General features: G+C 47.4%; 1 protein-coding gene across 1 annotated transcript in view; it reads right to left on the reverse strand.

Annotated features, from left to right (window-relative positions):
* DAG1 (dystroglycan 1) overlaps positions 1-20,015 on the reverse strand; it is a 70,304-nt gene extending 50,289 nt beyond the window's left edge. Inside the window, 1 exon segment of the mRNA NM_001033992.1 lies at positions 19,895-20,015. The gene's annotated coding sequence lies outside the window, so the exon portion shown is untranslated.
* Between the last annotated feature and the right edge of the window lie 7,548 nt (positions 20,016-27,563).

Consider the following 27,563-nt stretch of genomic DNA (forward strand, 5'->3'; position numbering starts at 1 on the left):
GGAAGCCCAGAAAAATCCTGGTACGGTCCATGATGCCTCCTCTCAGGGGCAATTCCCGATTGATGGGCAATGGACTCAGTATATACTAAGGCTTCAGCTAAACACTAACACGGTTCTTTACCTCCAGATCCTCACAGCAATAATGGATTAGGCAGCGACTGTTCCGTTAGAGTTGCCCTCACATCAGACACAGGCTTGGGCTGCCCATCAAACTCTGGGCTAAGCTAAGCTGGGCGGGGGTGGGGGGGTACACGGGGTGACTGCAAACAAGAAAGCCAGGGCCAGCTGACAAGTTCCCAGGCCTGGAGCCTGGGCCTACTCTTACACTGAAACCACCTCTGGCCCTCCACATGCCCGCATCCTCAACCACCTGCCAGCACAGCAGCAGCACTGGGAGCAGACACACTTCCCTATTCTGAAGGGCAAGTTCATGTCCCCACAGCTCACTGGTCCTCACATGGGACCAGCATGTGAGGCACGACCATAGCCCACACGAGCATTCCACTGTTTGCCCAGCCCACCAGCCTGATGGCACAGAGAGGAGCAGGGTCTGGATTCGGGCTGCTTTCATGTTCTACCCATTTCTCCATTTCCTTACCGCTGGGGCTGTGCCCTACCTACAAGAAGAAAATCATCTGAAACAGCTTTCAAACACAGAGAAAAGTTGTAAAACACAATACTTACGGGACAGAGTGCGAGGCAGGCAACCATTTAAATCATCAAGACCAACACCTTGGGACACCTGGGTGGCTCAGCGATAGGGCACCTGCCTTTGGTTCAGGTCTGATCCCAGGATGCGGGATCGAGTCCCACATCAGACTCCCTGCGAGGAGCCTGCTTATCTCTCTGCCTCTCTCTCTCAGTCTGTGTCTAATCATGAATAAATAAATAAATCTTTAAAAAAAAAAGACCAATACCTTCATCTTAGAGATGTGTAAAATAAGGCTTCCACAGTCCCCAAGACGGGGAGCAATCAAACAGGACAAGAATCCCTCTCCTTGGCCTTAAATCTTTTTCTCATCAGAACATCATATAAAAAAGGAAGGAAGCTGAAGAGAGGGGACAAGATGGGGGACAGACAGGGAAAGGTAGAGGCACTAGGAATCAGGGAGCAGGGAGGGCCTGAGAAGTGGATGGTGCTGTGAGCCCATCCCCATGAATTAGGCCAGGAGACATCCATGCTCTTCCTCTTGCAACACTTGTCATACCAGTACTGGAGAGACTGGTTTGACAAGGACTGCAGAGCCACTGAGAGGCTGGGCTGGGCCTGGGGCCTCTCTTGTTCTCCCATGGAAGTGGTGCTATGGGTACCAGCTATGAGCAGTGTTGAACAAGAGAAAAGCAGCCGTACAGAGGAAAGATGCAAACCACCCCAGCCATGCCAGAGGGTCCAAACCTGAGGCTGATCAAGCCACCAATTCACAAGAAGCATGTAGAACAGCATGCTGACTTATGCCCTAAGACACTGAAGACTCCACAGGTCTAAGGGTCCAGGGTCTTGAGCAGATAATTGCAAGGAAAAAAGAGAGGGGGTATCTGTAGATTAAAGAGACTTAGGGATCCCTGGGTGGCGCAGCGGTTTGACGCCTGCCTTTGGCCCAGGGCGCAATCCTGGAGACCGGGGATCGAGTCCCACATCGGGCTCCCGGTGCATGGAGCCTGCTTCTCCCTCTGCCTGTGTCTCTGCCTCTCTCTCTCTCTCTGTGTGACTATCATAAATAAATAAAAATTAAAAATAAAAATAAAAAATAAAGAGACTTAGAAGATATATGAAGTTTTAAAAATGGACAAAATTAAACTACAGTGCCTAGGGATACCCATTTGCAAGATAAAGCCAAAAAGAAGGGACAGTGATGCCTGGGTGGCTCAGCAGTTGAGCCTCTGTCTTCAGCTCAGGGCATGATCCCAGAGTCCCGGGATCAAGTCCCACATCAGGCTCCCTGCATGGAGCCTGCTTCTCCCTCTGTCTATGTGTCTGCCTTTCTGTGTGTCTCTCATGAATAAATAAATAAAATCTTATTAAAAAAAAAAAAGAAGAAGAAGAAGGGACATCTCAGTGGCTAAGTTTAACAACAGTTTAAGAATGTATTTTTAGGGACTGAAAATACTGAATCAACTGGCTGAATCAGTTGATAGAGCATGTGACTCTGGATCTCGGGGTGGTGAATTCAAGCCCCATGTTGGGTGTGGAGCCTATTTTAAAATAAACAAATAAATAAATATATTGTTTCATTAAGATAAAGTGATACTACAACAGAGTGAATGCAGAAGCAAATATGACAGGGACACCTGGGTGGCTCAGCGGTTTAGCGCCTGCCTTTGGCCCAGGGCATGATCCTGGAGTCCCGGCATCGAGTCCTGCGTCCGGCTCCCGGCATGGAGCCTGCTTCTCCTTCCTCCTGTGTCTCGGCCTCTCTCTCTCTATCATAAATAAATAAATAAATCTTTAAAAATAAAAATAAAATAAAATCGAGTAAACATAAAACCAAACCAACCCTGGAAAAGCTTAAAGACTATGCAAAACAGCACATGCAGAAAGAGAATCCAGCCAAGACTGAACACAGAGGGTAGCACCACAGGCAACTAAGTGGGTACCTCTAAATCTGGGGTTTGGCATTAGGAAGCCCCCAGCCCACTCCCCTGGTTCCACATTCCAACATCTCAGTTAATTATTAAGCTGATATGCAGCCTCCTTTAGCCATTGCTCAACTAGTCCCCAGGGACAGAGTAAAGGTGTGCTGTTTAAGTGGGTGACCAAAATGTGTCCCCTCCAGGCATTATTCCTCCCACTGCAGATTTTCCTGACTCTCACAGCCTGAAGAGTTTTTTTTTTTTTTTTTTTTTTAATTTTTTTTTTAGCCTGAAGAGTTTTAACTTGCTTCCCTGTAAAGCACACCAGCATTCCCTTTCCTATTCCACAATTCCTCAACTCTGGCTTAGTCCAACATCACTGCTTTAGTTTCTATTCAGAAGCTACCTCTCCACCATAAATCCATCATCTCAGGGCTGGCTAAAGTCTCTATAAGCATCTCCCATCCCTACTGCTAGCCAACTTGACCCCAGAGTGGTTTCTAGTCCCCACCCCCCTCCCTGTCCCCGTGACTCCTACCTCCTCCAGCAGACTTGGGGGATTAACAGAAAAAACCTAACAAAGTTCTTTCTCTCACTGCTATCTTCTCCCTCCCCTCTCTTTTCCAGTTTCATCTTCTCTAATCCCTCTCCCATCTCTTCCTGCAGCTTTCTCAGTTATCTCCCAAACACACACCTCCTGCCCGCCGCACACCCTTATCCAAATCACCACCAAACCAAGAGGGCTCCCACAGTTCACTCCCAATCTCTGAAACACCATTTTGCAGGCCCCACCACCGGAGACACACCTATGTGTGCCTAAATGTCAGCCTGGCTTTGAAAATAATCTAGAACTGTAGAGCTGCCCAATCACTGCGTCGCACACTTGAAATGAATGTACCACTGTGTGTCAACAATACTTCGGTAAAAACATAATCATAAGCATCATCATCATCATCATCTAGAACTGCCTCTTAGCCTCTCCTTGATCCCTCATATCATCCTCTGAGTTGGGCCTAGCTTCCTACTCCCCCTTATGATGAATCAGAGGCACTCTGACTGCCTATGATCACTTCCTAAGGGTGGGACCCTCAGCCTCTCTAAAACATACTTTTTTCTGAGGAAATAATCTTCACTCTTCTTCCTTCTTTTGCCTGGTTGGGGCAGGGCCTGTCTCACCTATTACCAGATCCAACCCTGTAGCCTAGCACAGTGCCCAGGGCATGACAGGGACTGGAAAAACACCTGCTGAATGAAGGAACAAATCACTGAAACCCAGTGTCAACAGGACAGGCCCACTGCACACCTGATGACAGGCCTCTTCACAGTTCATAGGCAAGCCTGTGTTGTAAGGCTGCTTAATAATCAGTGTTTAATCTTAAACACTCCTAGATCAAATTCCTTTTGTTTTTAACTCTTTCCAATTATAAGCAGAGATTCACTAGGTGTACTAATGCACATAAAGGATATTAAGGACCTGACACAAAAGAAACATTTTTTTTTTTAAAGATTGTATTTATTTATTCATGACAGACACAGAGAAAGGCAGAGACATAGAGGCAGAAGCAGGATCCCTGCAGGGAACCCCATGCGGGACTCAAGCCCAGGACCCCGCCCTGAGTTGAAGGCAGATGCTCAACCACTGAGCCACCCAGGCGTCCCAAGAAACACTTTAAAATACATACAAAATACAAATAATCCAGTCACCCATCACCTCATATGAATGTAGTATTTCTATGCTTCAGACAACCTACAGGAGCAAACTAGCTAAGGAACATGGGCACCACTATATACATCACTATGTCCTGGTTTTTCTACCTCAGACTCAAACCTGAAATAAAACTGCCAAGGTCAATAATACCCCCACAGTGACAAGAAGCGTACTTCCTTCCACATTGAGGTTTCTCCTGTTCTATTGAGAATCAGCTTCTATACAGTGGCCTCCTCTGGACCACACTGGTTCTGCACTGTCTGGGATGACTCCCAGGCTGGGAGCGGCCCTGTGGGCTTTTCTTCCCCTCTGGCCTATTAGAGGATTTAGAGTGAGCATTTACAGCTTTATTTTCAACTCTCCTCTGGTGGTATCAGGTCATTTTCTTATCTGATACCAACCAGAGCTCTACCTTCATCTGCCTCTAACACAAAGGTCAGAAACCAAATGCCTTCACTATCTGGAAATCACCTGGAGACTTCTCCACTGGAAACCCAGAGGCAGTTCCCGCCCAATATAAAATCATAAAAAACACAGGGCCTGTATCACCCGGAGGCTAGAACCCAATTTTTGTCTTTAGTACAATTATTCCCTGCTTTGAAATTGGGCACCACTGCCTGTACCCTCACCTCATCACACCCCAAAGATTTGTGCTCAGTTTGTCCCTCAAGGAGTCAAGGAAGCCCATAACAGTTCTGTTTTCCAGGGAGAATGATGACTTTATACAGTAAGGTTCAGATATTCCATACTAAGTTTCTTCCTATTAACCGAAAAGAAAAGAAGAAAAGAAAAGAAAAGAAAAGAAAAGAAAAGAAAAGAAAAGAAAAGAAAAGAAAAGAAAAGAAAAAAAGAAAAGAAGAAAAGAGAAAAAAAGAAAAGAAAAGAAAAGAAAAAAGAAAGACACATAAAATTCCCGTTCTAAAGAATTCCAACCCTAGAGCTCTATTGAATTACATGTTCCAGGGATGGCTGGGTGGCTCAGCAGTTAAGCATCTGCCTTGAGCTCAGGGTGTGATCCTGAAGTCCTGGGATTGACCTGCATCGGGCTCCCTGCATGGAGCCTGCTTCTCCCTCTGCCTATGTCTCTGCCTCTCTCTCTGTCTCTCTCATGAATAAATAAATAAAATCTAAAAAAAAAAAAAAAAAAAAGAATTACATGTTCCAGGTACAGAATCTGCTGCTGCCATCATATAACCAGGAGCACCCACTTGTTCCAAGTCCCTTATAATGCATGTTGGCTTCAATGTCAAAGTTTTATAAGCTACCCTGTCAGAAGGTCAGATGGTCATGTGGGGGAAAAATAAGTACAGGCGTAGTCCTTTGGCAAGCAAGGGCTTTTACTGTAAGGCATGCACTGCTGTTGATAACTAGAAAAGATATAAGACGTTATACAGGAAAGAAAACGGAGCGCTTTCAGTCACTCAACTCACATGGCAACCTTGCTAGTCTATACTCCTACTTCACTGGTGAGATTCAAGAAAACAAAAATGGGCACAATCTCCAAAGAAACTCCTTAAAAATCTAAACAATGTTAGGGTACCTGCCTGGCTCAGCTGGCGGAGCATGTGATCTGGGGGTTGTGAGTCTGAGCCCCACACTAAGCAAAAGACTACTTAAAAAAAAAAAAAATACATCTAAACAATGTTGGTTAGTTCACAGAGAGACCCTAGTCCTCAAACTATTTCAGTCCTCTACTCATCTTGACAGGGGCCAATGCCTCAAAGGACCACCAGCCCTAACAAGCCACCAGAGCACTCAAAGTTCCAGAGAGAAGCGAGCAGTCAAGGCAGAGCTGCTTTCTGGGATGTACCAATGGGCTTGAGTCTAGGTTTGTTTGTTTCCATCAACCATTTGCTGCATATAAAATCACCTATCACAGGGCGCTTGGGTGGCTCAGGTTAAGTAAGTAAGCTTCTGACTTTGGCTCAAGTTATGATCTCGGGAATCCTAGGATAGAGTCCCAAAACTGGCTCCTCGCTGGGGGGGGCGGGGGTCTACCTCTCCGTCTCCAGACTCTGTCCCTCCCCCTGCTTGTGTTCACTCATGCTCTCAAACAGATCTTTAAAAAAAAAAAAAAAAAATATCGGGCAGCCAGCAGCCAGGGTGACTCAGCGGTTTAGCGCACCTTCAGCCCAGGGCGTGATCCTGGAGGCCCGGGATCGAGTCCCATGTTGGGCTCCCTGCATGGAATGTGCTTCTCCCTCTGCCTGTGTCCCTGCCTCTCTCTCTCTTTCTCTCTCTCTGTCTCTCATGAATAAATATTTTTTAAAAAATCACCTATTTACATATAAAATTACAGAAGACAATAAAAAACACCTCTAAACACGTAATTCAACCTAAGAAATATAACCAGCCTTTATTATTAGACTCGTAGTTTATACCAGAAAGTAAAAGGACAAATATTAACAAGCAGTAATTATGGAGCAGTGCAGGGCATATTACCAGTCAACCTTTCTTTTCTTTTTTTTAAGTTTTATTTATTTAAGTGATCTCTACACCAAACGTGGGGCTTGAACTCACAAGCCTAAGATCAAGAGATGAAGAGTCAGATGCTCTACCAATGGAGTCAGCCGGGTGCCTTCTCAATAGTCTATGGGAAGGATGTTCTATCCCAATTTTTCCTTAGGCAGAGAGGTCAAAGGCCTACTTAAGGCCACAGCAGGATGCAAGAGTCCCACGGGACTCAGTACATCTGGTAGGTTCCTTCCTCAGGGCCCCATTTCTACTGCTGAGGACACTCAGTGTTTTCACTGTTCAACCTCATCAGGCTTATGCCTGCCAAAACTCTTGCTGGTCTTGCTAAAATGCAAGGACCTTCAGTAAGCAGATTTGACCTCTTGAGGGAAGTCATGACCCAAAATACTATGTACGACCCGGCACAATCTGAAAGAAGTTCTCCTCAATACTACCTTACAATAAATGCTGGCATTTGCAGTGGGATATCAGCATGGCAAGTATGTTTTATTTCTTTATTTGATAAAAAACAAAATGCCACTTCGAATCCTAAAACCGAGAAAAGAGAGGTATCACTCTGATCAGGCAGAAGGATAAAATAAGCTACATTTTCCCCCTTCTAATAAAAGGGAAAGAAAAAAAAAGGTAGGAGGAAGGCAAAAATCCAGAGTAGTGCTAGTGCCAGCTGTTCCTTTCATAAGATACTTCCACAGAAGACAAAGAAATCATACATATTGAAGCATCATGGAAATAATGGAATTTTTCTTACTCAGATAATCAACAACAAATTACAGGACCATTCCAAAGTCTCCCTATCTGGGTTTTAGAGAAACAACAGTAGCCATCCACGCGATCATATAGACTTCATGTAGAAAAGCCCTTAGCAAATTTCAAGAGGGTTTGATCAGGCCTTTTTCATCTTCCTGCCATACCAGCTCACTCACCTACTCCTCACAGAATCTCCTAACACACAACAGCTGACCACATGTCCGGCTCCCTGTATGAAGCGAACATCCCTGAAAAAGAAGCAGCCTGTCTGTCCACTCACCAAAACTGTAAGTACCTCATACTTTTTGCCAGGGACACATTGGCCTGTGGTCAAGAGAACGGCCTGATGACCAAGGAAGACATTATGATATCAGCAGAGAGCCCCTATCCAGAACAAACCTGTTTTTTCTAAAAAGCTGAGTCCCTCTGGCTTCCCCTATCTAGAGAATCATATTCTGGCATTTCATATCTTCAACAGTTCTACAGTTGATTAAGGCTAAATCAAATATTTTCCAGCTTTACTGAGATTAAATTGAGGGCCAAAATAAATTTTAAAAAATTTAAAGTCTAATTTCATTCACAAATAGATTAATCTATGCTTCCCAGAGGATTCCAAACGTAAGAAAGGCCTGGATGGAGTGTGCCCAACCTCCTGTGACCAGGCAATAAATAAGTCACCCTTGGGAGCAGCAGGCCTGCTTCTCCAAATATGGCCTCAAACCTGCGGCAAGAGTGAGCTCAGGCCTGCAAAGGGGTCCACAAGAATGTTTATCAAGTCGTGACAAAAGAGGGCAGAGCTAGGGGCAAACGAAGCACAAATACCATCCCTCAGAACAGTTCTGAAAGGCAGGGTAGCATGTGAGGAAATGACTGCTTGCTGGGCCCTCAGCATCCAGGAACCACAGCAGACAGGGCAGAGGCCACAGCAGACCTGACACTGACGTGGAGGGCTGTGCCTGCACAGCCCACAATGGGCCCTATTCTCCCTAGAAGCTCATGGCAGAAGGGAAGCAGGGAGGCAAGGACATTCCTTCACTCCCTCACACAGACGGAAAGGGCAGAGGCAGCCCAGGGCACCAGAGGCATGCAAAAGAAGAAAGCATGAGCAGCCATCTTCCTTTCCAGCTTTTTGAAATCAAGAAGAAAACCTCCTAAAAAACAAAAACAAAAACAAAAACAAAAAAACAGAGACCTAAAGTGCCATCTGATTAAGGTGGCATTGGGGGTAAATTAGATGACTTATATGAGAGTCCCCTCTCTGGTCAGCAGTGCCCAACCAGAAGCAAAACACACTAAGAGCTTTGAGGGGACAGAGGACCCCACAGGCCCTGCTCAAGACTGGTACTGCAAGCAGAAGAATCAACTTTTCCTGCCAAGAATTTCTTCCGAGCATCAAGGAATCCACTCACTTTTTAAAGTAATTTAAAACTGGAAAAAGCAAGGGCAGGGGGTGGGGGTGAATGGGTGACGGGCACTGAGGGGGGCACTTGACGGGATGAGCGCTGGGTGTTATTCTGTATGTTAGCAAATTGAACACCAATAAAAAATAAATTTACTATTTAAAAATAAAAACTGGAAAAAATAGGGATCCCTGGGTGGCGCAGTGGTTTGGCGCCTGCCTTTGGCCCAGGACGCAATCCTGGAGATCCGGGATCGGATCCCACGTCGGGCTCCCGGTGCATGGAGCCTGCTTCTCCCTCTGCCTCTCTCTCTCTGTGTGTGTGACTATCATAAATAAATAAAAATTAAAAAAAAAAAAAAAAACTGGAAAAAATACATCTTCAAACTGGCAAACAGTATTTTAAGTCTATACTGTTGACCCTTCTGACAAAATATTGTGATCTTTTCCAGGTAAGCAGAAGCAACAGTTGGTAGCACAAATCCAGAAGACAGAGTGAGACAGGAATCCTGTTATCTATTTGTGACTTTAATGAATTCTATTTTTAGATCTTTAATAAAGAGCTTCTCTTCTAGTCTCCTCCCACTAAATTTCTCCACTCAGGCAATTCAATCTTCCCAATACTGCTCTGTCTAAAAATATATAAGACACTTATTCAGGCATGCTTAACATAATAGGTAGAGCAAAGTTCTCTACACTTCCTCATTTTCCACAAGACTCAGAATCCACCCCAGCTCAAGGGCTGGCTACTCATCAGGCTAGTCTCTGTTATTTAAAAAAAAAAAAAAAAAAAAATCCAGTAAGCAAGACTCCCTGAGGCAGATCCAAGGCAAAGACAACCTACCAGCCCAAACAGGAGAATACATAGGATTTTTACAGTAACAAGAGATTCGTGTTTTATGGAGACATTCCATAGTAAAACAAGGGTCCGGAAAATGGATGATGTCCCAGGTTCTAATTAATAGCCAAATTAAAAGGAAATGCAATTTAGAATTTCATTATTGACTGTATAATTTTTCTTGGCAAAAAATGGCTAGAAGATCAACCCAGTCCTAGAGAACTGAGCTAATTAAGACAGGCATTTATGACAACCAAGGCAAAACTGGTTCACTTCTGCTATAGACAGACAGCCTTAGGAATCTTAAATAATCCCATTTCAACTCCCAGAATGCTTGAGGGGAAATGTTCCCAGCACAAAGAGAGGTAAAACAGAAACGACCATATCATTTGCAAAAACAAACATTTTCCAAGTCCACTAATCTGTTTCAGTACATAGATACCAACTACTAGAAAGAAGTCTGGGGGCACTGGGCTGGCTCAGTCAGTAGAGCATGTGACTCTTGATTTCAGGTTGTGAGTTCAAGTCCCATGTTGGGTATAGAGCTTACTTATAAAAAATAATTAAAAATAAATAAAATAGGGATCCCTGGGTGGCACAGCGGTTTAGCGCCTGCCTTTGGCCCAGGGCGCGATCCTGGAGACCCGGGATCGAATCCCACGACAGGCTCCCGGTGCATGGAGCCTGCTTCTCCCTCTGCCTATGTCTCTGCCTCTCTCTCTCTGTGACGATCATAAATAAATAAAAATTAAAAATAAATAAATAAATAAATAAATAAATAAATAAATAAATAAATAAATAAATAAAATAAAATAAAATAAAATAAAAAAGAAAGAACTCTGTAAGAAGTGCTTGTTTATAGATTCCCATACTTCATATACAAAAATTCAACACCCACAGAAATGAAGAGCAAATGCCAAACAAGAGACCAAGCTAGACACTGGCCACTGTTTCCCTGAATACCACACATCCTTCCAAGTGTCTCACTTGTCCTTTAGCCCCCCTCAACTGGCACTCTCCCCTATATTTAAGAGTATCCAAGGGCTGTGACAGTCTCAAAAGAATAAATCTTTAGCTACACATACCCCCAATGGCAGAGAACATTGAGTATGGGCCTCTGCATAACTATAAAAATTGCACATCCATGCAAGTCACAGAAAAGGGAGTAGGGAAAACATACACCATACCTAAAAACAAAGAGCAATATAAACCTGCCTCACTTGATATTATAGGTGTGCTTCTGCAAAACTCTAAGTCACATCTCACTTTTTTATTTTATTTTTTTTTAAGATTTTATTTATTAATGAGAAACAGAGAGAGAGAGAGAGAGAGAGAGAGGCAGAGACACAGGCAGAGGGAGAAGCAGGCTCCATGCAGGGAGCCCAACGTGGGACTCGATCCCGGATCTCCAGGATCACACCCTGGACTGAAGGTGGCGCTAAACCGCTGAGCCACCCAGGCTGCCCACATCTCACTTTTTAAAAAAGCTTATATTTAATATGGTGATAAGAGATTATAAAAAAACCTTAATGCCCAAAGATGTTAATAGCAACATTACCTATTACATCAAAGTAAGGAATAACCATCTAAGAACTAGGAACAGGTTAACCATTAGAAATATTAATATTTCTAGAACACAGCCCATGCTATAATGCTAGGAGAAAAGCAGTATACAAATGAAATCTGTGCTATTAACCTAAATTCAGTAAAAGTGCTGCCCAAGGTCTATGGAGGACAGCCAGGTCTCAGGGGATAATAGCTGCTCCTAAGGAGAACTGGTGATTGAAGGGATGGGTGAAAGAAAGCTTTCCCCTGTATAATCCTTTTGAACTTTCTGAGTTTGTAGCATGTGTTGGTATTTCCTACTAAAAGAAAGACGAGGGGTGCCTGGCTGGCTCAGTGGGAAGAACATGAGACTCTTTTTTTTTTTTTTTTTTTTAAAGATTTATTTATTCATGAGAGACACACACAGAGAAAAAGAGAGGCAGAGACACAGGCAGAGGAAGAAGCAGGCTCCATGCAGGGAGCCTGACGTAGGACTTGATCACGGGTTCCAGGATCAGGCCCTGGACCGAAGGTGGCGCTAAACCACTGAGCCACCCGGGCTGCCTGAACATAAGACTCTTTTTTTTTTTTTTTTTTTAATTTCTATTTATTTATGATAGGCACACAGTGAGAGAGAGAGAGGCAGAGACACAGGCAGAGGGAGAAGCAGGCTCCATGCACCGGGAGCCCAATGTGGGATTCGACCACGGGTCTCCAGGATCAAGCCCTGGGCCAAAGGCAGGCGCCAAACCGCTGCGCCACCCAGGGATTCCGAACATGAGACTCTTGATCTTGGGGTTGTGAGTTCAAGCCCCACAAGGGGTGTAAAGATTACTTCAATAAATAAAACTTGAAGACTAAAATAGAGAGACAAAGGATTTTTCCTTTCTTTTCTACTTCCTATTTTCCAAATTTCTTAAAGATTTTATGTATGTATTTATTTATTTATTTATTTGAGAGACGGGGGGACGGGGGAGGGTTTGTGTGTGTGTTTGTGTGCGTGCCAGGGAATTGCTGGGAGGGGAAGGGAGAGAAGTAGACTTGGTGCCGGGCCCAGAGCCCCATGTGGGGCTCAATCTCATAACACTGAGCCAAAACCAAGAGTTTAACCAACTGAGCCACCTGTATGCCCCCTAAATTTATTATCTTAAATATATGTAATTACTTGATACAGCTTTTTCCAAACTACAGTGTTTTTTTGGGGGGTGGGGAGGTTTTAAAGACTTGATTCAGGGATCCCTGGGTGGCGCAGCAGTTCAGCGCCTGCCTTTGGCCCAGGGCGCGATCCTGGAGACCCGGGATCAAATCCCAAGTCAGGTTCCCGGTGCAGGGAGCCTGCTTCTCCCTCTGTCTGTGTCTCTGCCTCTCTCTCTCTCTCTGTGACTATCATAAAAAAAAAAAAAAAAAAAAAAAGACTTTATTCATCCATCATGAGAGACACCCAGAGAGAAAGGCAGAGACACAGGCAGAGGGAGAAGCAGGCTCCCCACAGGGAGTCCGATGCAGGAATCGATCCCAGGACCCCAGGATCATGACCTGAGCCAAAGGCAGATGCTCAACCACTGAGCCACCCAGACATCCCCAGGAACTACACTGTTTTAAAATTCCATAATCATTTTGCCAAGTATGGAAGTACCCATCATCTTTCTTTTGCAGAAATCTCTCTGAAATTTTCAAGTCCCTTACCTCGCCTTCTAACACTAGGCTGCTTTAAATCCTCTTAAAAAAAAAAAAAGATTTATTTATTCATGAGAGACAGAGACAGGCAGAGACATAGGCAGAGAGAGAAGCAGGCTCCCTAAGGGGGGCCTTCTACAGAACTCAATCCCAGGACCTCGGGATCACGACCTAAGCCAAAGGCAGGCGTTCAGCCACTGAGCTACCCAGGTATCCCAAATCTTTTTATCTTCCTGCAGAGCAGAGGCCTTGCAGGAAAAGAAGGATCCAACATTGGTGAATGCCCACAACCAAAACAGAATTACACCAAAGGAAGTAGGGAATGCCACTCGGTCTCCTGTCCACCCCACCAATTAGTCACCCTTCTTTGTCAAAGGTAACAAAGAAAACTAAATGTTTTCTGTAGAATTAATCCAGGACCAAAAATTATAAACAATTTCAAAGAGAAAAAAATAATTCCAATGGGGTGCCATACTGGCTCAGAATCTGTACAGCACGAAAGTTTTGATCTCAGTCATAAGTTCGAGCCCCATGCTGGGCACAAAGGTTACTTAATTTTAAAAAATGATAATTAGGGACGCCTGGGTGCCTCAGCAGTTGAGCGTCTGCCTTCTACTCCCAGCGTGATCCCTAGTCCAGGGATGTGTTGGGCTCCCTGCAGGGAGCCTGCTTCTCCCTCTGTGTTTGAGCCTCTCTCTCCTGTCTCATGAATAAATAAAATTTTTAAATATTTTTAAAAAATGGTAATTTGGGATCCCTGGGTGGCGCAGCGGTTTGGCGCCTGCCTTTGGCCCGGGGCGCGATCCTGGAGACCCGGGATCGAGTCCCACGTCGGGCTCCCGGTGCATGGAGCCTGCTTCTCCCTCTGCCTGTGTCTCTGCCTCTCTCTCTCTCTCTGTGACTATCATAAATAAATAAAATTTAAAAAAAAAAAAAAAAATGGTAATTTAAAAATTTTCCAATATCTAAAACTTAGAAAATATTTTAACCTCAATGCTATTAAATGCACCCCATGATGTGCAGGACAAAGACATTCAGTCATAAACGTGATTTTTTATATTTAGCTGATTGTTCCCACTAGAAGCCTACTTTTAAAAATGTATGTTTAAAAACAATTTTTAAAATAAAATACAAGGGGATCCCTGGGTGGCTCAGCGGTTTAGCGCCTGCCTTTGGCCCAGGGTGTGATCCTGGAGTCCCAGGATCGAGTCCCACATCGGCCTCCCTGCGTGGAGCTCGCTTCTCCCTCTGCCTGTGTCTCTGTTTCCCTATGTATGTCTCTCATGAATAAATAAATAATATCTTAAAAAAATAAAATAAAATAAAATACAAGTATAAATTGGGGTGCCTGGCTGGCTCAGTCAATAGAGCACATGGCTCTTGATCGGGGTTGTAATTTCAAGCTCCACGATGGGTGTAGAGATTGCTTAAGTAAATAAAGTTTTTAAAAATTTTTGTTTAAAAAAAAATTTTAAGTATAAGTTAAATCAGCATACTGCTAAAGTTTCATTTGGATTTATTCCCATCCAACAGAGAACTCAAAACAGCTTCACGAACTTAGATACCTTCAGTTTATGATACTGTACCATGGTGTCCCACCATCTTCCTATCCTGGACCCAGAGCTAAGCTAAGAAAACGCTTAGCTATCAAACCCAAAATATAGGAAAATAGGAAACACTATTCATTAAAGCTAAATTAAGGGCAGCCCCGATGGCCCAGCGGTTTGGCGCCACCTTCAGCCCAGGGTATGATCCTGGAGACCAGGGATGGAGTCCCATGTCAGGCTCCCTGCATGGAGCCTGCTTCTCCCTCTGCCTGTGCCTCTCTCTCTCTCTCTCTCTCTCTCCTCCCTCTGCCTGTGCCTCTCTCTCTCTCTCTCTCTCTTCTCCCTCTGCCTGTGCCTGTGCCTCTCTCTCTCTCTCTGTCATGAATAAATAAATAAAATCTTAAAAAAAAAAAAAGCTAAATTAAGCCCTCTGGCTGGTATAATTTTGTAAACTACTCTAACATCCTATTTATAGAAATTGCTATCTGAGCAGCATTACTAATGATCAGCGTGAAATACGACGGTCAAAAGGTAAACCAGGTTATGTGTCTCATAGGAAGACTGCTTTAAAATAATACCCAAAGGCATGGACACAGAAAGACCCACTGGGAAATGACCAGATTAATCACGTGTATATTCAAAACCACTATCACCTCACTCTAGGCCTGGAATGTCAACACAAGAAAAGGAGAAAAAGATGGGGGCATAAAAACCAACAGCACAACCCCTTCTTTCTACCTCTACCTTCTTCTTCCTTCAACAGACTCAAAACTGGGGCACAAGCACTATCCCACTCAGAACTTCCAGGGATATCCCACTGGCCCAGCTCAGCCTCCAGGTCAGTCTTTTGCCCAACTTCTCCCCAAAGGACACTTCCTTTGGCTCCACTCCCTGGTCCTGAGGCACGGCCTGGTCTTCCGCTCCTCCATTTTCAGCTGTACCGAGGACAGCCACTCATCTTGACTGCCTGCCACAGACTCAGCCTCAGACACTGCCCCCCCAATCCCATTTTGCAGTCTAACACCCCTCTCTATACCAAATCTCTCAAGTCCTCACCAGTGCTTAGTTGATGCTGCCTTACATTCCATTGTCATCTCCTGCCCCTTCTATTCAATAGTAGATCCTTGATGGTACCAGCACCATTCAGGTCCCTAATGTCCGCTAAACTGCCTCATCTTGAAACTTCTTTCTCTCTACTCACTCCCCTGCTGACCACTGTTCTTGTTTAGGTCCCCCATCTCTTTACCAGACCATAACAGTAACCAACTTGCCTCTAGTCCAGTCTCCACACTCACAATGGAGGCTTATATTTATATATATATATATATATTTTTTTTTTTAATGTTTTTAAATAGGGGCACCTGGGTGGCTCAGTGGTTGAGGGTCTGTCTGCCTTTGGCTCAGACCGTGATCCCGGGGTCCTGAGATCAAGTCCCATATCAGACTCCCTGCAGAAAGCCTATTTTCCCCTCTGCCTATGTCTCTGCCTCTCTCTGTGTCTCTCATGGATAAATAAATAAAATCCTAAAAAATAATACTACTGGGAAGCCTGGGTGGCTCAGCGTCTGTCTTCGGCTCAGGGCCTGATCCCAGAGTTCTGGGATCAAGTCCCACATTGGAATCCTTGCATGAAGCCTGCTTCTCTCTCTGCCTGTGTCTCTGCCCCTCTCCCTCTCTCTCTCTCTCATGAATAAATAAAATCTTTTTTAAAAATTAGAAAAAAAATACTACTAATAATAAATAAATGTTTTAAAATAAACTCTATGTCCAGCATGGGGATCAAACATATACCCTCAAGAGCAAGAATCCCATGTTCTACTGATTGAGCCAGCCAGACATCCCACTGTCACGTCTTAAAATCACCACAGCTGTGCTCCAAGGCCTTCAAGGATCCCTGTTCCTACATAACCCAAATTCCTCTATGGGGCATTTTGGTTCCAATACAATCTTTCAGAACATACAGAAAAGGTGTCCAGTCTTTCTCCCATCCCTTGCCTCTGCTAACCTCTTTTCCTTCCACAGAGTTGTGACCTTCCTGCCATCAACTCCTTCACCAATCAAACCACTAACCTTTCTTAAGGGTCCAGTTCAAATGAAGTCCCACCCTAAAGCCTGCCCTCGCCAGCCTAGGACCCAAGCTCCTTGGCTTACTTCAGCATCATGCCCAGAGCACCAGCACAGGCCCCAAAGAAGGCTCAGACAAACTATAGTTTCTGAGAATGGTCCCTCACAGGATGTTCCTAGAATTCTGTGTGGAGTCCTTGATCACTTCTTCCAAACTGCCCTGGTGCTGTGCCCATCACCAGGCATCTGGGCCTGATGTTCACTAGAGAAGCACCTAACCAAGGCTACCCATCATCAGCCTGATGCAACACAAATGCAGGTGGGCATAGCCAAATATTCAACCTGGATTCAAATCTTAACTCTGCCACACATTGACAGTTGCGTGACCTTGGGAACATTTCCTCATCTAGGACTCTGCTTCCTCAGTCAATATAAAGGATTCTCATAACCATTAGCAATGGTGCACACAGAAGAAATACAGAAGGCCCCTGACCGTGACTGATGTAGTTCGATCACATCACTGACCTAGAAAGCAGGAAAGACTGGAACAACTGTGAGGTAAAGGATTGAATGTACACTCATCTGCATCCAGAATGAACAAGAAAGAAAAGAAGAAAAGAAAAGAAAAAAAAGAAAAGAAAAGAAAAGAAAAAAAAGAAAAAGAAAGAGGAGAGAAGAGAAAAGAAAACACCGCTACTCTGAGATCAATACAACAGCCCTGCCCAACAGAAAACGCAATGCCTCAAGTTCAAGTGAGAGAGATTTTTAACAATTAAATGCCATGCCTCTTCTTCCCTAAATAATCTCAATGTAAGTGGTCCCAGGCCCTGCCCCCATACCTCATCATTCTCAATGTTTGATAAAAGCAAACTTGCAGAAGATAATAGTGAAATCCTTGGTCATGCTTACTCTTTTGACCCACACATTTCTGAATATAGGCTTCTTCTCCCTGCCCCCTTAGCCCCAGCTTGGCACTCCCTCTGCCCAACCTATTCAGCCTCTCAGCTGGCTCCTCATCTCTCCTCTTATTGCTGACCTCACAGCCAGAGGTCCTAAACCCACTCCTCCCTAACACTACCTTTGTGGCCACCAGCAAGATCTTTCTAAACACAGGTCTGGACCATGCCACTCCACTAATTTAAAAGCCGTCTCAGGCTTCTGCAACCTGAGTATAAAGTCTGAGCTCCCACTCACAAAGAGAAAGGCCTAGGGATCCCACTCGCCAAGCTGGAGGACTCACAGGTGCTATTTTAGGAGCTCATGTACATGTGGTTCCAAGTGTCAGGACCTTGCTGTCCCCTAGCTAATTCCTGCTGGCCCTGCAAGCCTCAGCTTAGGAATTCCCTCTCCTCAGGGCTCCCAGAGCACCATGTGAGCACACTTAGTGGGCAGATACTATCAATCACAGGTTCCCTAATCCCCACTTCCCTGAAACTGAGTTCCTTAAGGGCAGAACCAACCTCTTTTACATGGGTCCCCTGAACCTACCTCAAAATTAGGCAAGCAGTGAAGCCAAATATTCACTAAGCAAATGAATGTTTCTGTCAAATCAACTTTTTTTTTTTTTTTAAGATTTATTTATTTATTCGTGAGAGACAGACAAAGGCAGAGACACAGGCAGAGGGATCAGCAGGCTCCTCGCAGGGAGCCTGATGTGGGACTGGATTCCAGGAATCACACCCTGAGCCACCCAGGTGTCCCTGTCAAATCAACTTTTTGAAAACAGTAAAGAGTTGCTCTTCCTCTTTCAACCAAGGCTTACAGCAACAAGAGCTTCCATGTTCCAACCAGGTGTTTGTTGCCTATATAGTACTGCTTATTCTTCCTTTCATACAGTATCCTACAGGCTTTGAACAAGCTCACACTATGCATCCTACTCTCTCCTCAAATCTTAGTTCTCCAAGAAATGGCTCCTCAGGAAAAAAAAAAAAGAAAGAAAGAAAGAAAGAAAAGAAATGGCTCCTCAGCCTCCTTTAAACACGCAGGCCATGAGCTCTTATGCCTTGGCTCCACAGCAAAGTTCAATTCAATTACTCCATACTCCAACTAGAGATTTTTATGCCTCTAAGGCTGAATCTTTTTAAATATAGGAATATTTCAAAATTATGTCTCTGAACACTAAGCAAAGAACAACCTGGTAAAGTTACAATATCCCACCTACACCAGACTCCAAAACACCTAGTAGCACATCCAACTCTTTATCTGGACTTATGTCCTATAAACACCACCCTCCCTGCAGTGAGTCTGGGTTCCATGCCAGGAATCGCTTCTCCTCGCTTATTTAGGGAAATAGCAGGCCCAGCTCTTAAGTTAGAACTTTAGGCTATAAACGTGCTGTCCCAGGCTCTAGCTCCCACCAAGGCAAAACTTCATGATCATCGTTAAAACTAATCCCGAAGTAAGTCAGTTTACAAATCTAAGAGCTTCACAGGTCACAGAGATTAAAATAAGCATTTTTAATTAGCACTTGAGTTTGTATGAAATTAACTTGAAATTTATAGCAGGATTCTAAACCGATACATCATTTTCTCGGGAAACACTTTACAAATACACCCGCTGGCGAATCTGGTTTTCCAAACACCAAGTAAAAAGGTGAAAAGGCAGGAGGCTTCCAAAGAAGCTCAGAGTGTGTGTGTGTGTGTGTGTGTGTGTGTGTGTGTGTGTGGTAGGGGGGGTGACCCCAAGGCTCCGAGCAGCTCAGGTCCCAGCGGCTGCAGCGCCCTTCCCCACCTCCTGCGGGGGGTCAATGCCCCATCCTCCGGCTTCCGCCCCCTGGGCCGCGCGACGACCCACTCTGCAAGCCCAGGGGGCGGCCCGAAGGCCGCACACGCCTGCGGCCAACGCGCAGGCCCCGCGTTCCTCGAAGCGCGGGTCGGGCTGAGGCCTGGCCCATCGCCGCGGCGCGGAGCCCGGGCCCGGCCGCGAAACGCCCTGAGCCTTCGCCTTGAGGGGCCGAGAGGAGGGGGGCGGCTCTTCCCGAGCCGCGCCGCTGCCTCACCCGCAAGGACGTCCGAGGCCGTGTCCCCACCCTGGGCCAAACCACGAGCAGCAGCAGGTGTTCCTCGGGAGGCACGGCCGGCCACGGGGACGAGGCCCTGGGCTGCTAGGCTCGGCGGCAGGGGACGGGCGGCGCACTCACCGAGCGCCGGCGGGCGGGCCGCGGCAGGTGCTTGCTACTCCCGGCCGCAAGACGCCGCGCCGCCGCCGCCGCTCCCGAGGGACTCGGCGCCAAGCTGCCGTGCCGCCGCTGCCGCCGCTGCCGCCGCCGCCGCCGAGCCCAAGGAGCGCGAGCACCGCACCGCAGCCTCCGCGCGAGCACGTACCGGGCGCTGAGAGGGCGCCGAGCGCGAGGGCGGGGCGCGCGGCCGGAGCCTAGCAACCGCCTGACACGCGAGTGCCGCAGCCAATCCCGCCGCCAGCTCCGCGCGGCACCGACCGGCAGTCCGTGCGACGCCCGCTTCTGCCTGCGTCCACCGCCCCGCAGCGCGCCGCACCCGCGCACAGACCCCGCCTCCTTCCGAGCCGCTCCGCTCATTGGCCCGCCACGCCCCCGCCCGGAGGGACACGCCCCGTCCCGGAGGCCCCGCCCCGCGGCCGGCCGGGTCCGTCCCCGGGACACGCCCCGGCCCGCCCGGGTAACCCCCCTGGCCTCTAGTCTGGTAGTGGGGGAGGGGCGCGCCCCGCCCAACCTCCGCCCGTCGGGTTCTGAGGCTCGTACAACCGACCCAGGCTGGCCAGGCTCGAGAACTGGCCCTGCCACAGCTGACCCACCCTTCGTTTGGCCCTTCTGATTTCTTTCGAACGCAAATTAAGAGGTATTTCTAAGCCATGAAAACAATTAGGAAGCGTCTTCTAAATTTAAGGATGATTACCTTTTTGCCGGGCCCTTATGCGGATGGGGAAACTGAGGCGAGGGCCGGAAGGGCGGGAAGCTGGCCTCCGTCCAAAGGCCTAGCCCCTAGCAGGCGAGGGCGTCCGGGAAGCGCCTCAGGCCTGACCCTGTCCCCTCCCCCTCCTCCTCCCCCTGCCCCCGGACTCCGGAATCCGATGCCTCCTCTGGCGCCAGAAATAGCTCTGACCCGCTGGTGCTGGTCACTCACTACTTGTAGCCCGCATTCTTTCAGGGGGTGGGGGAGTAAGGAGCAGAGGTTACTGCTGAGGTCCTCCCTTCAACGGGAGGGTCCTAAAGGTGCTCTCGCTCCCCGTAGGGCTTACCTACGCCACCTACCCCAAATGCCCTGGCGACGTGAATAATTACTGGATGGGTCTGGGGATGGGACCCATCGTGGGCTCTGCTCCCTTTCTCTCCCAAACCCTACTCAGAATATGTCCATTGCCTCCTGGGCCTGTGTCCAGATTGGAATTCCAAGCCTGACCTTTTGTCAGAGAGCACATTAGGAACACAGAACCGGCTGCTGCCTGCCAGGCGGTCCTCCTTGAATCCAGACAGGTGTGAGTCTCCCCTGTCTTCTCCCTCTCCTTAAGGAGTGTTGAGGAGAAATAAATTTCAGGGAGCTGAAAGGAAAGTCCTCTCCCAAACAAGTATATCTGTTGTGATTCCTTTTTGTTGTTGTTAGATTTTTTTTTTTTTTAAGTAATCTCTACATCTAGTGTGGGGTTCAAATTCACAATGCCAGGATCGAGAGGCTCATGCTCTACCAACTGTGCCAGTCAGATGCCCCTTGATTCTTTATACTTAAATCCATAGGCTCCAGGGCACCTGGGTGGCTGGCTCAGTTGGTAGAGTCTGCCTTTGGCTCAGGTCATGATCCTAGGGTTCTGGAATGGAACCTGGCATCAGGCTCCTTGCTCAGCTTGGAGGCGGCTTCTCCCTCTCCATCTGCTGCTCCCCCTGCTTGTGCTCTCTCCCTCTCTCAAATAAAATCTTCAAAGGAAAAAAAATGTATAGGCTCCAAACCTCATCCACAAAGAAAAGGAACTGAAAAAACAGAGAAAAGGCCCCAGACTATCCTTTAGATGTTAAAATTAAAAGGGCAGCCCAGGTAGGTCAGCGGTGTAGCGCCTCCTTCAGCCCAGGGTGTGATCCTGGAGTTGTGGGATCAAGTCCCACGTTGGGCTCCCTGCATGGAGCCTACTTCTCCCTCTGCCTGTGTCTCTGCCTCCCTCATGAATAAATAAAATCTTTTTTAAAAAAATCTGCTGCTTTGAAAAGGCTAAGAATGTAGAAAGTTACTTGGGTTTTTATTTTATTTATTTATTTTTTAACTTGGGTTTTTAAATAAAATATATTCTTTCATATGCTCTTCAGTTTACCCTCCCCCCAACATACACCAGGCACTGCTTTGCAGCCCTAGGTTCTGCTGGGTATTTTGGTGCCTGACTGTATAGTTATATATGTTTTTCCAAAACAAAAGATAGCAATGGGTATTGGCCTCATGAAATACCTCCCCCCTACCATTTGCACAGAAGCTGCTGGCCACTCTAGACTTCACTGACCATCCATGGATGCCAGAGTAACTTCCCTTCTTCCTTTTTGGTACTGGTCTTCCTAGATGAAGCACCAGGCCTTGTTCTGACCTCCAGAGTCCCAGTCCCCCATGCCTAAGGAGCCTCCAGACTTCTGACCAAGGAAAGGGCTTCAACTAGTTGATGCCGAAGGTGGGATAGTCCTGGAGGAGGGAATAACAACCAGAGTGTGTCTGAAGCCCTTAGAGCCAAATCCTTTCCAGTCCTTGCCTCTCTAGGTTTGGGGTTCAGTTGGAGGCACTATGGTTCCCATGCAGGCCCTAATGCTCCTCTCCTTCCCTAGCCCTTAAGTCCTGTCAGATCTCATATGTTTTCCTCTCCCAGGCCAGAATGGCTCTAAATTCTGGGTATCATTGCTGGCTTCTTTATTTGTTTTTTAAGATTTTATTTATTTATTTGAGAGAAAATGAGCAGGGGAGAGGGGCAGAAGGAGAGCAGGCTCCCCTATGATCAGGCAGCCTGATACAGGGCTCCATCCAAGGACCCTGAGATCATGTCCTGAGCCAAAGGCAGACACTTAACGAACTGAGCCACCCAGGTGCCCCTGGCTTTCTTCATTTTTGTCTGGAGTTGGAGTTCTCCCCATCCCCCTATTCCTTCAGGCCCTAGAAAGCAGAGGCCTAGCTAGGCAGAGTCAACCAATCTTTTGGGGCCTAACACAAACTGGAGCCAAATCAGCTCCCATGAAGCCCGTAGGAAAGTAAAGAGGAAGGTGGACAGCTGTCTTCACAGCCCCTAGGTTAAGTGGTAGCTGTAAAGAAAAGGCAAGTTGTTCTCTGTAGTCCTGAAAGTCAAAGCCTTTCCCCTCGGGGAACTGCATAACCCACCCTGGGGCTCAGCACAAAGTCCCCAGTGACTCACACTTTGGGGCTATTCTGGAATCCCACGAGGGCCTGCGCCACCCTGGATCAGGTTTGGTGCTCACAGCCAGTTGGAGGGCATAGCCAAAAGTGAGGCCCAGAGAACACCCATGGGGAGCTGCCCAAGGGGCACATGTGGTATGACCAAGGGACCCATGTGGTATGGGCTGGGGGAGGATTGGTCAGAAGTTGAGAATAGGGCTCTTCATGCCTGACAGCCCTCAACTCTCTGGACTTTTCAGCCTCCAGGACTTCCTCCACTTAGACCCTAAGCCAGAGGCTCCAGAAAAATTATCTGATTAAGGTTTGTCTCCCCGACTGGAGTATGAGCCCTTGAGGCCAGAAACCAATCTGCTGGGCCCCACATTGCAACCATCACCTAAATGCCAGCACATAGTAGAGGCTTAATTTCTGTTTGAGAAGAGCCTAACCCTGTGCAAAGCCCTAGGCAAATGTCCTCATGTTTACCATATGATTTAAGCTAAAGATTTGGATCCAGCTCAGATAAAATCCAGCAGACACTGACATGGAACAAACTTTCCTCTGGTCCTAGGATTCCAGCACTTTTTACTCTGGCATGTTCCCAAGGAATTGAAGGCTAAGGGCCAGGGCCCAGCTTCAGATTCTTCCAGAGGAAGGGAGGCTCCTGCTGCTGATGCTCCCCCAGGCCCAATGAAGAGGGGCAAGGGGCAGTGCTAGCTGAGGATGGAGGTTCCTGACCCAAATGCCCAAGCAGGGCCAGCCAAGTCAGAGCAAGGGAGGGGTCCCTTTTGTCTGGATTTAACAGAAGGCAGATTGTCTGGCAGCTCTGGCAGAATGAAAGGGCTGATAAGTTCATCCGGGAGAAACTGCCAGTAGGCGTGTTTGTGGGTCACCACCAGCCTTTCCAGAAGCCAGTCCCTTCTCTTGCAGGGCCCTCCGCTCTGGTACTTCCACTAGACCCCTTAATACATGTCTGGCACAGGGCCTTCCTCCAGTCAGCCAAGTGGCAGCTTCCATACCTGCCCTTCCACGAGGATACAGTCCTGTGGGGACATAAACCCCACAGCAAGAATAGGTATTGACTGAATGAATAAAAATTACCTCTTCTCCCTGGGTGGACACAAATGTCTCAGCTACATTCTACTCCCTGCTGGTTCTGAGATAAAACAGTCCTCCAAGGTTGACTTTGGGCAACTGTTCCTAAAACACTGGGCTTGTAGCCTTGAACACTGGACTAAACACCAGATTATGTCCTGTCTGGCCAGGCAGCGGGTGGAAGCAAACAAACTGAAGGTCCTATTTGTTAATCCTCTTCAGTCACTGACCATCTAGCCCCTAAACCCAGTTGTGGGAGAAGCAACCCGTACCATTCTGGTTCAGCCAGATTGACAGTCCTTCTCTGCTCTCAGTCATGTGTCTAGGCCTGGCTCAGGGCTCTACCACTGGCTTCTCCAGGACACAAACATCTCTTCCACTCTAGCGGGCCTAAGATCTGGGCCGTTTCTCCCATCAGCCTGAGGTCCTTTAGTGGCCCTTCAGTCAGGAGAAATTAATGGGCTTCCCAATAATCATTGATTCTCATTCTGTTATCATGGCTGTTGGGTATGGCCTTGGAACAGTGCAATGATTTGGACCCAAGCAGGCAGTCTTTGTTTTAGGCTGAGTGCTGACAGATACAGGCAGGGCCTCTAGGAGCCCCACCCGTGGTCTGGGAATCCCTAACTTTTTGGGGAACTAATTTGAAGGAAGCTAATAAAAGGAAAAGAGTGCAGGTTAGCTCCTCAGTCAAATTTCCATTGTGTCCATATGAATAATGAGTCCCTACTCATTATGAGGACATAGAGCTTAGTTCATTGTGTGATCTTACATAAGTCATTTGCCTTCTCTGAGCCCCTTGGTCATCTCGTCATCAAGTGACCCCACATGTGTGGACTTTAGACCTGCCTGCTCACTGAGAGTGACAGAAGATCACTTTACATGGCCAAGTCAGGACCAGGTTAAAACATCCAACCATGTGTTGTCAATCCACAGATATTTACTAAGTCTCTTGTATGCTGAGAACACAGTAAGGGATGAAAGGAACAAACACGGCTGTTGTAGGACCCAAATCCGAGTGTAATAAGATAGAGATTAAATAAATATGTCAATCAGGGGCTAGGATCAGCAGGCAGTAAGTCTGTTCTCTGAATCAGGGGATGGGAGGGCAGGCCAGGGTCTGCTCTGTGGTCCTTCCAGTTCATCAGGGAAGTAGGTCCTGCAGGAGGTGAAGAAGGGATCCCTGGGGTTTTCTAGGGAAGGAATAGAACAAGCCTAGGGAATGGCATGGCAAAACAGGAAGAAGTGGACAGGCAGGTCTGAGGAACCTTGGAGGTAGCCATGGCCTGAGCAATGAATGGAACAGTGAACAAAGGACAAAGAACAACTGGTGGGAGGGTAGGTGCCAGAGCTGGATTTAACCAGGCTGGGGTTGCCAGAAATATAGAATCCCAAGAGCAAGGGGCATGGAAGCTGAAGGATAGGAGCAAGAAAGAGGAGAGTGGGGATAGTGCCCTCAGGCCTCCTGGAAGGAATGTGGTGGGGTGAGGAATGAGGGGGCAGCAGCTTGGCCCCAGCCCTGGAGCTCTTCCTGCCTCTGGTAGGTGGGGAAAGAGAAGTGGGAGAGCAGGCAGGGGTAGGGACAGAGATGGGGTCTTGTGGGGGTGGGGCACCAGGCACCACAGAAGTCAAGTTAGAACAAGCATTTAGAGAGAACATTTCTTACTTTTCCTGCCTCCACCTTTGTCTGGAATGCAGAGGTGGCACCCCTCCTTCGAGCTCCAGAGGAGGAAGGAGAAGGGGAGGGGAATATTCATTCCCTTGGGCTTGGGTAGCTCCTGGTAGGTGTTACGGGTCTGGGCTTTAGGAGAGATCCTGCAGGGCCTACCCAGAGAACAGAGCACCTAGCACCAGCTCCTGGTTGGAGGGAAGTCCATGGACTTAGCCAAGGTGGAATTATGTATGTGGGGAGGGGTGTGTGTGAAATAAGGAGTAGGGGGAGGGTCCTGCCCCAAGATAGGGTCCAAGGCAGTCCCTTACCCAACTCCTCTGAGGCTGCTGTCAGATATAGGTGCAAAGAAGGCAGGTAGGGTGACAGGTAGGGTGTCATCTGGCAGGCAAAGGAGGCCTTGGTCATCTGACCCGTCCATCTCCCTCCTTACTGTTCAAAGCCAGTGACCCTCAAAGGTCCCTCCCTGCAGTTGTCATTTACCCAGATAGGACAAAGGTCCTAATCTATGGATTAGGTCCATGATGAGCAGGAGAGGTTCTGTGTCTATCAGATGGGTTTAGCAGGTTGAACCTGACAAAGGACCCCAGAGACCAGGTAGGCTGGAGTGGGAAGCCCTGGAGGCTGGGTTCATTGTGGGGCCCTTGAGGTAAGAGAGACCTCAGCCTGAAGCCAGAGCTCTGAACCTCTGGGTGTGGGAATGGCTGGCATAAGCCTGGTGATGCCTCTCTGCAGAGGCGTTGACACCTCCCATACAAAGACCCATTCATGATGGGTGGAGAGTTTTTCCAGAAAAAGGTGAAAAGAAACATTTCTTCCTCTTTTCTGTTCTTTTCTTTTCTTTTCTTTTCTTTTTTTTTTTAAGAAACGTTTCAGGATGCCTGGGTGGCTCAGCGGTAGAGCAACTGCCTTCGGCTCAGGGCATGATCCTGGAGTCCTGGGATCGAGTCCCATATCGGGCTCCCAGTGGGGAGACTGCTTGTCCCTCTGCCTATGTCTCTGCCTCTCATGAATAAATAAACAAAAATCTTTAAAAAGGGCAGTCCTGGTGGCTCAGCAGTTTGGCGCGGCCTTCGGCCCGGGGTGTGATCCTGGAGACCTGGGATTGAGTCCCATGTTGGGTTCCCTGCATGGAGCCTGCTTCTCCCTCTGCCTGTGTCTCTGCCTCTCTCTCTGTATCTCTCACATGAATAAATAAATAAAATCTTAAAAAAAAAAAAAAAAGAAACATTTCATCTTTGCTTCCCCCATCTCATCTCCATGCCCCTGGGCACATAAGTGAATGTGGCAGCTGGTATAAAGGTGTAGACATGGGAAGGAAGAGAGGGAAAGCTGCTCCTGTAAGGGATATCCTGGGCCTCAGAGCCAGGGCCCAGCAGCTGCTCATTCCATGTTGGAGGGGCCCCAGGAAAGAAAGCTGGCCTCAGCTGACCCCCTACCCGCCTTCTGCCTGAAACTTCCTTATATCCTGCTGCCTAGGACCCTCAGTGATTAGTTCAGTGTCAGCAGCCCTGGTTTTGAGGTAGGCAGAAAACTGGGCCTCTTTATAGGTCTCTTTAGCTCACCCACAAACACTGGGACCAGTCTCACTCCCTGTGAGTCCCCTCAGCTCACAGGAGGCAGGACCTGGGGGTAGCCCAGGCCTCCTTGTGCTTAAGGCAAATGGGTACTAGTGGGCAGCCCAGGGTTGAGGCCCTGAGGGCTGGGTGTACACGGGCCTACCTTCTGACAGACTGGGCACATGGGCAAGCCCCTTCCCCTTTCTGCCCCTTTTAGGCCAAGGTTTTACAAAAGGCCCATAGTTGTTTCCTCTCCTTCTGTGAAGGGCCCGGACACAGGGACATATGAGGAGCTGAGTGGGGGAGGAGAGGGAAAAAGCAGCCCAGGGACCAGTGTGGG

Source organism: Canis lupus, chromosome 20, assembly GCF_011100685.1.
Source record: "Canis lupus familiaris isolate Mischka breed German Shepherd chromosome 20, alternate assembly UU_Cfam_GSD_1.0, whole genome shotgun sequence".
NCBI classification, from domain to species: domain Eukaryota; kingdom Metazoa; phylum Chordata; class Mammalia; order Carnivora; family Canidae; genus Canis; species Canis lupus.